Source organism: Melitaea cinxia, chromosome 3 (assembly GCF_905220565.1).
Source record: "Melitaea cinxia chromosome 3, ilMelCinx1.1, whole genome shotgun sequence".
Classification (NCBI taxonomy): domain Eukaryota; kingdom Metazoa; phylum Arthropoda; class Insecta; order Lepidoptera; family Nymphalidae; genus Melitaea; species Melitaea cinxia.
In genome coordinates this window covers 2,158,722-2,173,824 of record NC_059396.1, presented here as the reverse complement: position 1 = coordinate 2,173,824, position 15,103 = coordinate 2,158,722, and the positions used below count along the sequence as shown (strand labels likewise).

At 34.1% G+C, this 15,103-nt stretch overlaps 1 protein-coding gene across 1 annotated transcript in view; it reads right to left on the bottom strand.

Annotated features, from left to right (window-relative positions):
* The window catches only part of LOC123669697 (probable dual specificity protein kinase madd-3), a 66,359-nt gene that overhangs the window by 31,881 nt on the left and 19,375 nt on the right, over positions 1-15,103 (bottom strand). The gene's annotated exons all lie outside the window — the stretch shown is intronic.

The window sequence follows — 15,103 nt, the reverse complement described above, 5'->3', positions numbered from 1 at the left end:
TAAATAAATAAATAAATATACAACTTGAAGCCAAAAGAAAAATATAAGGATATACAATACTTATAAGAATAAAAAAGAGCAAAAATGCGGATAAAATTGAACTAATCAACAATAAATTCCAATAAATTTGGCCGCTAATAAAAACAGCTATAACATGACAAGGAGAATCGTTTAGATGAAACACTAGCCCGAGGGGATGTGATGAGCTTGGAGATCAGTGGGTCAAGGTCGGGCCGAAACAAATTACTTATTTATACTTCCGAAAACACCCTTTTTGGAGCGAATTCATTATACTCTGAATTTCATAATTAGCGGTGACACATAGACACATTTATAAAACGAGTAGAGCTTAAACTTTTTTTACTAACTTAAATTCTTTCATATAGAAGAAGTAACGGTAACTTTGCGAAAATTCTGAGAATGAATGAGATGGTATTTTTTGTTTATGTCTGCTGTGTGGTTACCGGCAGTAAAGAATGTAACCAACCAATCAACAATAACCATCTCTTCCCGTGGGTGTCGAAAGAGACGACTGAGGGATAACAGTTCCACTACCACCTTGGAACTTAAAAAGCCGATCAACATCCAACTGCTGGCTTTGAAATACAGACGCCGAAGACGGGCAACAGCGTCTTTGGTGCGACAAAGCCAGCGTGGTGACTATGGGCACCACACATGAGTTCACACCATTTTTGGCGCGAACGTGTGGAGACCTGTGTCCAGCAGTGGACTGTGATAGGCTGAAGTCATAATATTTTTCGTCGATACTAAGAACACTTTATAACGCGCCAACGAAAATAAAATAGCAAATACGCGAATTGAACAATTAGTTTCTCAGAACCTAAAACAATAAATTTTTTACGTCTCTATTTTACTCATTATTTGTTGGTAAAATTAATATAGAATATCGTAATCGGCTTAGTAAGAAATAAAACAATTATTTAAATTATAAACTTAGATATTTGGGCTTTTAGCCCAGGTCGTACCCTTTCAAAAGTTCTGATACTATAGGTACTATGAAAGCCAATACGAAATACTACTAATATAACAAAATAAAATACATATCACTTCATTTAATTGTAATAGTGTATTATATAAGTATGTAGTAGAAAACTAATTCTCTTGGATTCATTTCATAAAAAATTGAAACGGTTTGTATATTTGAGCTGCCAGACTTGCCGGATTTGTCTTAATAAGGACAATACTAACTTCCTAATGGTTGTTTTTTTTTTATTAAGAATAGTATTATGATTTTTTTTTGTTGCAAATGATTGTTAAATGACATATTTATTCCTGTGTACCTCAAGTGTTTTTTTTTTGCGAATGTATATGTATTTTTATCACGTTTGTATGATAATTAAAATAAAATTAACAGTACGTAGAACTACGTAATCTAGACTTTGTAGATATGTTAAACACAACACAAACGTTATCTACGTATCATTTCCTCCGACCGAAGGTTGACTAGGAGAGAACGCTCTTTGACAATAAGGCCGCCTTTTTTTGTAATTTCTTTTTAACCGACTTCCAAAAAAGGAGGAGGTTCTCAATTCGACTGTATTTTTTTTATGTATGTTACATCAGAACTATTGACCGGGTGCACTGATTTCGACAATTTTTTTTTTTAATCGAAAGGTGGTGTGTATCAATTGGTCTCATTTAAATTTATTTGAGATCTAACAACTACTTTTTAAGTTATATCTAATAATGCGTTTTTACTTGACGCTTTTTTCGTCGACCTACGTTGTATTATACCGCATAGCTTTCCACTGGATGTACCGATTTTGATATTTTTTTTTAATTGGAAAGGGGATATCCCTAGTTTGGTACCATGATAAGGAAACCAGGATCTGATGATGGGATCCTAGAAAAATCGAGGGAAACTCTCGAAAATCCATAATAACTTTTTACTGGGTGTATCGATTTTGATAATTTTTGATTAAATCGAAAGCTGATGTTTATCATATGGTCATATATAAATTTTATCGAGATCTGACTAATTTTTGAGTAATCTCTGATAACGCGTAGTTACTTGACTATTTTTTCGTCGATCTACGTTGTATTACTATTCGATGTAATTGAAGTCTGTTTCTTTTTCGTTTGCGAGCAAACACAATTATTACTTTTTAGGATTATTTCCCTCAAAAAGTAATAAAACTAAAACCACAACAGTCATTTATTTCAAACTGTCTGTATCTTTATCTTAAATTGAAAGTTAAATGTCATGTAACAAATACTGATGTAGGGCACATCAGGAAAATTCCTGCTCAAAATCTGGAGCAGCCCAAATGGAGAGGTACCTCAATGTTACAGAAGATCACAGCTAAATAATACTGCTTTTGAGTAGTGTTGTGTTCCTGTGGTGAGTAAGGTAAGCAGAGCTCCTAGATCAAATTGCGGGTAGGGTCGGCAACGCGCTTACAACACTTCTGGTATTGCAGGCGTACATAGACTAGGTTAATCGCTCATCACTATTAGATGAACCATCAGCTTGTTTATCGACGTAATCGTATATAAAAAAGTTTGAATTAAGGTCGCAATTAATCGATTAGGATACCCGTTTTTTCCCTATTGGGCTATTTCGACTTATCATTCAGACACGTTCATTTATCAATCCAGGCTGGAGGAACGTGACAGATTAGGGTCGCACCTTTGTCCTGAATAAAGGTAATGACACTTGACATCTCATTTTATCCTCCAACGTGGGACAACTCCTCCAGAGAGATATTTATAGAAAATACAATACAGACAAAATTATACCGAAAACCCCACGCGCCCGAATCACTGACCTCAGCACGATGTGAATGCCCTTTGAGGTACTAACAATTCATGCAACACAATCACAAATGGGCTGGACCATGACAAACATCTGTATGGTCTACACAAAATGTTTGTCTTGTGCAGGAATCGATACCGCGACCACTAACGTGTCATCATCAAGATCGATGGAGATTTGGAATAGCCAGCAATGCAAATGACTCCCGTCATGCTACGTGATCTTTAAATCTTGTAATATCTATTCTAGTATTGTTGATATTCCTGTTAAGGAAAAAACGTTATAAAGTTGTTCAAAAATAGAAAATTATTGTGTCACCTTCACGTGACTGGATTTTACTCCATACGAACGATTTATATTAAAAAAAAATTGATATTTTTTCTTCTAAAAGACGTTACGCGGTAAAACGATACGGCGTTACTGTTTCACACGATTCACATTCCCTATATTTTGAACCACAGACCTCATATATACATATATATCATTCAGTAATCCCCTAATCATTCACACACATTTACTTCAAAATTACTATTTTCTCACTACCTAGAAGATATTTCTTTTTTCTCCTTATGAGGGTTAAAAAGGCAAAACATAGTTGCCGCATATTCTTTTATGAGGTCATGGACCGTCGCCAACTACTAACAACGTCCTGAAGAACGTACGAAGCGATTGTCAGCTTACTAGGACGTAATATATTTTTGCTCATATTTGTTTGTAACATGATTTATTCAACCGTCTCCAAATGATGTATTTTTGTTATTTAGTGATTGAATTTAAAAGTAATGACAGAGAAGATTTTTTTTAACAGTAGTGCACTGATTACTTTTGTTTTTTTTTACATTTTTTTTTTATAACAAAAAACATGGCACACTTTTTCTTTAATCAATGAAAATTATACTGATTACGACTGCTACTCATTTATAGGATTGATTTCGTAGTCTTTCTTGATGTATTAAGACCTCCCAAAAATAATAGAAAAAAATCAACACGAATGTCAAGTCAAACAGAGAATTAATAATGTTAGAAAACAGTTATTACATTTCATTCTAATTTTCTATATTTTTATCGTTAATTTTCGTTTATCTAAACTTTTTCAATATTAATAGCTACTAATTAATGCGCTACTCTTAAAATACTGGTACATACATTTTCTACTAACAATTTATGAAGATATTAACAAAAGGTACAGAAAATTTAGCTGAAATTAATGAAATACAACAAAACAGTAATAATAAATAGGTAATCAAACACACGCAGATTACATTGGTTGTGTAAATGTTCACAGGGTTGTCAGGTGGAGTCTAATTTGAAATTTTTATTTTAATATAAAGTAGTAATTTCGAAAATTATTCGAAAACGGGATATTTACCATGTTTATTATTTTCGCTTTGCGGAGCTTGATATTTTGACATTGACTTCGAATGTCTTGATCACGAGACTCAAGTAGTAATTTTCAAGAAAGATAGTGAATAACAGTCACACAAACCATCTCTCCCTGCTTATCTATTGGAGTACTCAGAGAAAATGTCTCAGCAATCGATGAAGAACTGCATCTTAGTTCTAAGTATAACAGAATCTAATAACCGACGCAGTGGACACGTACGTCTATTTTACGCATATCAAACTGTTTTTCTGATTGTATTAAGCACATTACTCTCAAATGTCCAGGACCTTCCTTATCCTGATGTCTTAGTCTTATATGCCGAAACATTATATTTGAATGCAGAACGTGTCGTGGTGGCAACAAAAGACGAACAAATAAACTATGTATTTTTGGTAAACATAACGGTCATTGATAGCAAACTTAGCCAATGGAAAAAACACCATGAGCATTACAAGAGTTTTGACAACTCTATGCACAAGGATAAAACAACGCCATTATAAATCAACAACATCACGAAAAAGATAAAGTTTCAGCAATATTCTCGTAAAAGTATTAAGTATATACCAACGAAAAGAAAAATCGCAGCGCGTCCATAAAGATTGACAATAAATCAGCCGCCCTGTATTCATTGAAAATGAAAAGCCATTGTGATACTTGTAGACTATTTATATCTGTTAACATCGAAGCCAATCCAAAAGTTTTACAGTCAACAGAGCAGACACAAAAGGATATTGACGTCTAATAAAAACCTTTCTAAGAACATCCCTCAGGAACCTCTGACGAGTCGCCATATTCTTCTGAGACGATATAACTACACACTGCGGTAAACGCGGTGTGTTTTTTAATCCGTAACGGAATAATATCGCTAAATCGGATTTGCGTTTTGCAATTGAATTCCGTAAAATTACGTATTGGAGTGCATATGATGAACTGTCGTTTATAATTCTTCATAAGAATTTCTTGTATGCTAATATTTTAATATGAACCGATATTAGTTTTTCGTTCCAAGTGTTATGATTTGTATTACATTTGAAAAATATTTAAGTTACAATAATTGTGTTTGCTCGCAAACGAAAAAAATCCGACTTCACAACAACGACAACTAATACAACGTAAGTTGATACAATCAACATAATAAGTTGTTGAAAAAAATCACGATTTTCAAGGGTTTCCTTCGATTTCTCTATCGGATCCGGATTTCCTTATCATGGTACCTCCCTTGGGATATTTCCTTTCCAACAAAAAAAGAATTATCAAAATCGGTTAATAAACGACGAAGTTATCCCCGAACGTACATTACACACATATATATATATATATATATATATATATATATATATATATATATATATATATATATATATGCGTAATGTACGTTTATATATATATATATATATCCTATCCTCCTCTTTTTTTGAAGTCCTATAACTTTTAATAAGGAACCACTATAATTTCACGGGTAAATATATGATGAAATGTAAACAGAGAACAGACAAATTTATAATTTTTTTAATGTTGCAGCAAAAATACCGCAACGACATCCGTCGTGGGCGTCTACCCTCGACCTACTCAAAGCCTCCAATTACATTAAAAATAACCATCACACACACTTTTCTTGTTATAGCATAAAAGATTCGTGTATTGATTGAAAAATATTCGCCCCTTTCAGATCGGAATATTTTTAGAGATGTAAATTACAAGGAGACAATAATTGATTTGTATCGGTACTAAAGCAGATCGATCGAGATAGAATCATACAAACAAGAACGGTTTCATAGAAAACTGTGCATATCCAGTATTATTACTAGGACACTATACATTTCATAATTACTAGTGGTCACCCAAGGGTCGAAATTTGACCATAATTAAAAATTTTAGTTAAAAAAATGATGAAAATAAAGAACCTTTTTTTTAGTTTTTCAATTTGACTACAGATTTTGACAATCAACAAAAGAAATAAACTATAAGTGTGCGAAATTTCATACTCCTCCGTCCGCACAATTTTCGTAAAAAGGTGTACATAGTTTTTGCTTCACTTATTAATATATAGATTACTAGGAAAATTTATAATTATTAATTGGCGTTGTACGTCAAGTAAGTATAAGTATTTAATATTATGTATGAATAAATTTTGTTTACAGACAGCCCCTACATAAAAAAAGAAAGGAGCTATGAGCACCTGATGTTAAGTGGTACACCTGTCATGAACATCTACGACATAAGAGAAGTTGCGTATTACCGCCTACACATACATTATAATCAAACAACTTTGTCACGAGAGGACATGACCTCCGTGACCATGGTTGCTGTAAAGTATCCGAAACGTCGAGCATCCAAAGAACTTAATATACCGCGATAGAATCCAAAACATTAGAAAACAATACACATACACTGTAAATAATTTAATATTGATACACCTCAATAATTTTCAAGATTGTAAGACAATGATTGCAGATCAATGAAAGACAAATAACAGTCGTAAAGATGAAATAAGAAAATAAATAAGAATAAAAGTAAACCAAAATATTTCCTTTCAAACATATTTTCTCATACTAATGTGAAAAAGAAATTGACGTTGATGTTTGGTAATATTACATTGGTATCTTTATTTTACTCAGCTCAGTAATCATGATGGATATAACCGTGTCATGGTTCTATTTTTTAAGTGACATTGTTCAACAACCGTTCTGGTGTAGTGGTTGCCAACACCAACGGTTTGCTGGTTCGATTCCCAGTCGAGATGGATATTTGTATTTTTACAAACATTTCTTTCCAATTTGGATATCTGTTGTGTATCTGACGGTCACCAACCCGCCTGCCCTGCGTGGTGACTATGGGCAAAACACATGAGTTCACGTTATTTTTGGCGTAAACTTGTGGAAGCCTATGTCCAGCAGTGGACTGTATAGGCTGTAATGATGGATATCTGTTCTTGTGGATCTCCAGCATGTGCATGCAAAGGGATACCGTGGCACGCCGCTATGACGATGAGGGCACCGCGTGATTAAGTGGGTACTCATGGTCGTTTACCGGGCTGAAAGCTCCACACTCTGGTCGGTGAAAAAAGGAAATATACTGCTCAAAATCTGAAGCGGCCCAACTAGGGAAGTACCTCGACCGTAGAAGATATAAACACAGCTAAATAATATTGCTTTCGAGCAATATAAACTTTATAGCTGTTTTTGTTGCGTTTATGTCTATTTATGATCTAAATGACTAACTAACTTTAACTGAGCAGCAGGAATTTTCCTGCTCAAATGTATGGAGCAGCCCAACTGGGGTAGTACCTCGACCTTACAGAAGACCACAGCTAAATAATACTGCTTTCAAGCAGTTTTGTGTTCCTGTGATTAGTAACGCGACCAGAGCTCCTGGGGATAGGGACGGCAACGCAGCTTGCGATGCTTCAGGTGTTGCAGGCGTCTATAAGCAACGGTAATCGCTTACCATCAGGTCATTTTGCGCCACCCAGGCGGACGACTGCTCACACGTGGTGGTTTTTTAGTCAGTAGGAGTCTGACATAACCCTCTGGTGCCCCCGCGCTGGAGGGTATCCATAATGAATTTTCCCCACGTAAAAAAAAAGGTTGTAGAATATTAAAAACAAGATAACTCGACAAATTTTGTCCTGTCTTTTATGCTGTCAAACACGTGAAATTGAAATATCAATATGCTTTCTAAAAAAATTAATTTTCTGCCGCATTTTTAATAGTTGTTCATTTCTAAGGACCTTCGACAAAGTATGATATAACTTTTATATATAAATTTGCCATATTGATTTGGTTGTTGTTAAGTTTTGGACTTAGTACAACGTTAGATATTTTCTTTATTTATATTAAACGTTACGAGTTGTAAACAGCAAATGTGCGTGGTGGATTAAGATCCGAACCTTCTCCTACATGGAGAAAGAGACCTATGCCTAGCCGTGGGACGTTACAGGCTGAATTGAATGGAATCGAAAAATAAAAGTGATTTAAAATATACAACTACACTAGCTGACCCCGCAAACGTTGTTTTGCCATATATGTTATTAACCCCCTCAATCCCCCCTCTTACAACTTAGGGGTATGAAAAATAGATGTAGGCCGATCTCAGACCTACCCGATGTGCATACAAAATTTCATAAAAATCTGTCCAGCCGTTTCGGAGGAGTACATTAACTAACATTGTGACACGAGAATTTTGTATAATAGATATATATATATAAGATTAAAATAGAAACGTATACGAGTATATAGATACTACAATATATAGTACTACAAATAAGTAAAATTGAAGTACCTGTTTGTAATATTAAAATAACCGCTTTTTACTATATTCATATGGATGTATACATGATACATATACTAAAAAAAATTGTTTTGAATTTGTGTTTGTCTGTCTATCTGTTTGTTTCGGCTAATCTCTGAAACGGTTGAACCGATTTTGACGGGACTTTCACTGGCTTATTTTTTACTTTTTTATAACTCTGGAAACTAAGCAATAATTATTTTGTTAAATTCCACGCGGACGAAGTCGCGCGCACAGCTAGTATAAAAATAAAATCGCAATCCATAATTAAATCGAGAATTTTTTTACGAGTGATGTTATGATTATTCGATTTAGAATCGGTTGTCGATATTGATTTATAACTTCCGGATGGCATTAGAGGTGGCATTGTGCCAGATAATCTGCGAGGTTCGAGAGTTCGCGCTAATTGAATAAGGGGTCGTCATTGTGACGAAGTCTGACGGAGGCGATAATATAGTCATTAGTCACGTGTGACTTTTCATAGTTTAAAATCTAAGACTGATGATTATGGTCTTAAGAAAATTTAAGGATACGAAATACCTCAGTATCGGTTTTTTATTTTATTTTTTATGTTCTGTGCATATATGAATTGCTATACTTTGTAAGCGCATCATTTACGAACAACAGGGCCAAAATGGATATATCTTTTTTGTGTGTTTGTTACTATACTATTGTAATTTTATAATTTACAAATAATGAAACTAGAAAACAAATTTTAGTGATATTTAATATCCAATATATTTCAAAACAAATTTCAATATCGCTGTTTCAATAACCCTTACCATTGAGGTCACATTATGAAAAAATAAATCCGTAACCTTTGTCTTTAAATTATAAACTTCCAGCCAAAATAGCCATTGGCTGTGACTTTTAACCTTTAATAATAATTCATTAAGGGTCGTCTCGATTTTCTGATGAAATTTTTCGACATCGAAGTCTATTTTTAATCGAGGGATAAATAATTAAGACAAAAATCTAATAAAACAAAATTAAAATTCCGTATAATGTTTATGCGAACAACAAATCTGTTCTATAGTATGATACATAAATGTCTATGTCAATTTCATTTTGTCTTTATTTTTGAAGTAAAACTTCTTTAGGTAGGTACGCATGACTTGAGGAGTAAGCTGGTTAATGCGTGACGAGAGCGTTACGAATGAGCGAGGCGAACAGAGCAAAAGAGAGAGGTGTGAGTACACTTTTTTTCTCTCTTTCTCTCAGAGTCAGTTACGTTCCGTATATCTAAGACACAGTGCAGGCCTATTGTGCAGAAGTTTTACTTTAGTCGTGTGGTCTAAAGTACACTCGTTTTTTTTTTTTTTTTTTTTTGTTAAAGATATACTTAAAAGATGGTCCTGTAAATATTTTGACTCAACTGAGGTAGGGCATAGCAGGAATTTCCTGCTCAAAATATGGAGCAGCCCGACTGGGGTAGTACCTCGACCTTACAGAAGATCACAGCAAAATAATACTGTTTTCAAGCAGTATTGTGTTCCTGTTGGTGAGTAAGGTGACCAGAGCTCCTGGGGGGGTTTAGGGATTGGGTCGGCGACGCGCTTGCGATGCTTCTGGTGTTGCAGACGTCTATAAGCTATGGTAATCGCTTACCATCAGGTGAGCCGTACGCTTGTTTGACGACCTAGTGACATAAAAAAAAATTATGGCTTGTTCCTTCATAAATCTAATACGAGTATATAAAATTCTCGTGTCGCGGTGTTTGTAGTTAAACTCCTCTGAAACGGCTTGACCGATTCTCATGAAATTTTGTGTGCATATTGGGCAGGACTGAGAATCGAACAACATCTATTTTTCATCCCCCTAAATGTTAGGGGTAGACCACCCCTAAAATTTTTTATTTTTTTAATTTTTAGATAAATGTTCATTTTTTATTTCATTATGATTTGGCGTTTAAAAATACATACAACCCTAAATTTTCACCCTTCTACCACCAACCCCCATTTTTAAATAGCGTTTAGCGGCAAGACAACGTTTGCCGAGTCAGCTAGTTTCTTTATAGATTTCTGTGTTACCTAGTCTGTCCAGTGTCCTACCTACAAGTACACTGTACCTAGGTAAAGAAGTAATTCTTTTAATATTAACAGCTTCGACACAGAGGTAGTTGTTTTTCTTGTCCCAATTAAACCCGCGTTGACCTACATCCGCGTTCCCTGAGCATCGTAGTGACAGGACTGTCTCCCACCTCGTATGATATGCTATACGAAACTTAACATTCGCAAAAAATCTATCTATATATAAATTAATGTTTATCTGTATGTCCTTTATACAATCCTAAACTATGCTTTTGATCATGTCATGATTATCACATCACAAAGGTTTCTGAGTTGGTACAACAAAAAAAAAGCGTAGCAACACGTTCAGGGTACAACTAGTATTTAATAAAAATTTATATATTATTACTGCACTCATTGTCCGATATCTATTGTCCTCCCATTTGTAATGGACCATATGAAGATTTTTATTATTTCATTAACTTTTTAAGGATAAACTACGGCCATTCACACTATTTGCTGCATCTGTATACACCTAACAAATAATTTAGGAGATCACAGTCATAATATTTATTGATTTAGATCATAAAAAACCACAAACACAACAAAAACTATCCAAAACTTATATTATTTTCTAATAGTGTTTTAGTCAGTCTAGCTATCTCATCTTATATCTTATCACACGTACAGACGGTCGTCTGTTCCTATGCTAGCAACTGAATGCTTGTGGTATTACAGGTAAGAGCCGGCTGATATAGCTAAATACTTTTTTTTTGATAAATATACATAGAAATATTACATATGTAAGTACAAATATTACACCTAGACTCAGGCGGGAATCGAACCCGCAACCCGCGGTACAGAAAGCAGGGCTACCACAAACTGCGCCAACGAGCTGTAAGCTATACTAGCTGTGCAGCGCGATTTCAAACGCTTTAATTGGAGGAAAAAAATTGTCTTATAACCTAGTTTTCCTCGGTAAATGCATAACACATTAAGAACTTTTCAATTTGAACCAGTGACGCATTTAAATAAACAAACAAACTTATCAGCATTATGCTATTACTGTAGATTGAGATATTTTACCAATCTGTAAGTAATCTATATGTACACACAAAAGCAAATTATATTTTAGCTTTAGTATTAAATGGACGAGAATCCTAAATCGCGATGCATGCCTCGTGTGCAACCATTACTTTGTTTCTGCCGGTTTTTATGACATTAATATTTCAGAGCCGCTATTGTCATTACTTTCCTTAAAAAAATATGCTTCTTTCGCTTAATCTTACACAATGTTACATTTTAAAGCATTGCAGTCAGACAGTCGAAGGCTATAGGTTTTTGCTCTCGAATTTACGCGTATGAAACCGCGAAGTACAGCTAGTTTTAAACAAAATATTAAATACATTGGATCATAAATGTAATATTGTTAAGTTATTGTAATGTAGTACGCCGCTTTTATAACTCTCTTGAGATTTGTAACTTCTACAAACATTTAGGTCATCCACTACTATGTTTCCCTTGTCAAGTTATAATTAAATTAAATAGTTAAAAACTAACTAAAAACATAATAATGAAAAGCTTCTATAACCATTTGCACCATTTTAAAATATTTATTAAATGTTTTAATAGGGTAACAGCAGACTTATTTGTGTTGGTATTTGAGACAAACACATTCGAATTCTCTGTGTTGCTATATGAATATAAAGTTATGTGTGTTCCATTAAGGATACACTTACTTCAAAACAAGCCTATGATTAATTTATATTTAAAACATTAATACATAAAAGAATTTTATTTTAAACACGAATTTCAAGAAAGTGACTTGTCACTTTCTTGCCGACTTTTCAAAGAAACCGACGTACCGAGTGTACCGACTCCTGAATATTAGATAAGCTTATTTGAATACGGCACATTTTGAATTTTTGTTTAATTCCATATTTTATAAGACTACTACTTAATTTTGGAAAGGGTGTGGCAAAAGTAAAACAAATGTAAAATTCAGTATGAAGAAAATTGTAAATGCTTTTTATTTACCTTCTCTATCTGAACTATTTCAATAATAACTTGTAGAAGTTTTGACTAATCTGAAACTTAAATTATATATCTAATAATTATGTTATTACCTTCAAGTCCAGTTGGGACAAATTCCCCATCTTGCCTCAACTTGCCCCCATGCATGATAGGTAATATATGTAATAGGTATATGCAGGTGAGCAAATATTTAAATAAAATATAGTAACGTTCGTTTTGACCTTTGCGAGTACTCTCATTACGGCCAATGATTTAAATCAAAAAAACTGGTGCATGTAATTAAAACGACTGAAAAATCGTTACCAACTTATTTTGTATTTAAAATGTGTGTTTTATTTCGTAATATTTATACCAAAAATAAATTGTTCACAATCTACGTCTCTAACCCGATGCCATGATTAGTCTTTTTTTTTTTTTTTATGTCACTAGGTCGGCAAACAAGCGTACGGCTCACCTGATGGTAAGCGATTACCGTAGCTTATAGACACCTGCAACACCAGAAGCATCGCAAGCGCGTTGCCGACCCAATCCCCAATCCCCCAGGAGCTCTGGTCACCTTACTCACCAACAGGAACACAACACTGCTTGAAAACAGTATTATTTTGCTGTGATCTTCTGTAAGGTCGAGGTACTACCCCAGTCGGGCTGCTCCATATTTTGAGCAGGAAATTCCTGCTGTGCCCTACCTCAGTTAAATTCCTGCTGTGCCCTACCTCAGTTATGGTATAATACTCAGTCTATGGTATAATTTGAGTATTTTACGAATTTCGTAAAAGAATTTTTGTAAGGCTTAGCTGTGATAGTTTTTTTATAAAGTCTGGCAACGCAGCCGCAAATCCTTTAATATTGCATATGCGCGACTGAGTATCACAAGAAGTCATCTGCTTGTCCCCCCGCCTTCCCGTTTTATATAAATAAGAAAGTCATTAAAATACCTATGATATATTGTATGCTTTTTTATTGGTTTTTTAATCGATTTCAAAAAAGGAGGAGGTTACTCAATTCGACCGTATTTATATATTGTTTTTGTATGTTCGGGGATAACTTCGTCGTTTATGAACCAATTTTGATAATTATTTTTTTGTTGCAAAGGAGATATCCCAGGTGTGGTACCATGATAAGGAAACGAGGATCTGATGATGGAATTCCAGATATATCGAGGGAAACCCTCGAAAATCGTAGTGACGACTAGTGCGTTTATTAATTTTTTCGTCTACTTACGTTGTATTACTTGTCGATGTAATTGAAGTCGGTTTTTAACACAATTATGTTACATCGCGTCTTATGATTATCCGTTAGGTTAGATAGTCGCTGAGGTAAGACACTATAAGAAATATCCTAATCAATATCTGTAGCAGCCCAACTGGAGGAGAACCTCGACCTCACTTCTGTAAAAATGTATTTCTTAGTTATGATCTTCTGATCACAGCTAAATAATACTGCTTTCGAGCAGTGTTGTGTTCCTGTGGTGGGTAAGGTGGCCAGAGCTCCTGGGGGGGTTCGGGATAGGGGGAATATTTTGTGCTGAGCCCTAATTCAGTAAATGAGTCATCAGTAAGCCGTAAGCGTTTTTGCCAACATAGTTGTTTAAAAATATAGACAAAGTATTTGCTGTATCATGTCTTTCTAACAAAAATTTAGGAAGGCAAAGCTATAAGGCTATATTCAAAGAAATCAGTTTATTTATGTACTTATTTATTACAACTACTGGTCGCCCGCTGGTCGAAATAATTAATTTAAATATGAGTTGGAACATTATTAATGTTCTGTTGTCAAAGACTGTGCTTCCATAATAATAATAAAAAGAGTATACTTGTGTTTGTGTCAAATACGGGTACATGGTAGTGTGTGTAATGCTTTTTTTATTCATTTAAGGTATTTTTATGCATAATTTAAAAAATATTACCAATTTGCACTCCTTCTCCGTCGTGTCTTCGTCCGCGCAATTTTCGTAAAAAGAGGTACAAAGTTTTTGCTTCACGTATAAATATAAGATTATTCTTTTTTAGTTATATTAATTATGAAAATAATAAGGGATATAATTAATAGGACATAAAATTAAAAGACGAATTACAGAAATTACACCGAGCTGAGCTTGTAACATTAACATAGAAACTAGACATAGGCCAGCCCCCTGATCGTATGAGAGTCAATAAAAAATAGTTTTATTTTATTTAAGAACTAGCTGTGCCCGTGACTTCGTCCGCGTGGAAATTTAAAAGAAAAAGTAATAGAGTATCGTTCAGTTCGCAGAGTTATAAAACGATTAAATTTCTAAAATAAAAGTAGCCTAAGTTACTCCTTACTGCATCAACTCTCAAATATTAAAATGTAATCTGGTGTATATACCGTTCATACATTTAGTAAAAAACGGTTATTTTAATATTACAAACAACACTCTAATTTTATTTATTAACAAGTCGTTAAACAGATCTATTTCAAAATGTCACAGTTATATTTCACGTATCTTCAAAATTATTATCTGCTCACTGAACTGGAAACTCATACGAGTACACTCATACACTAAATATGCTTTTAAATTTCAAAACTTTTCATTTTCAGTTAATTTTAATTTTCAGTCGCGTCATGTACTGTTACGATATTTAGTTA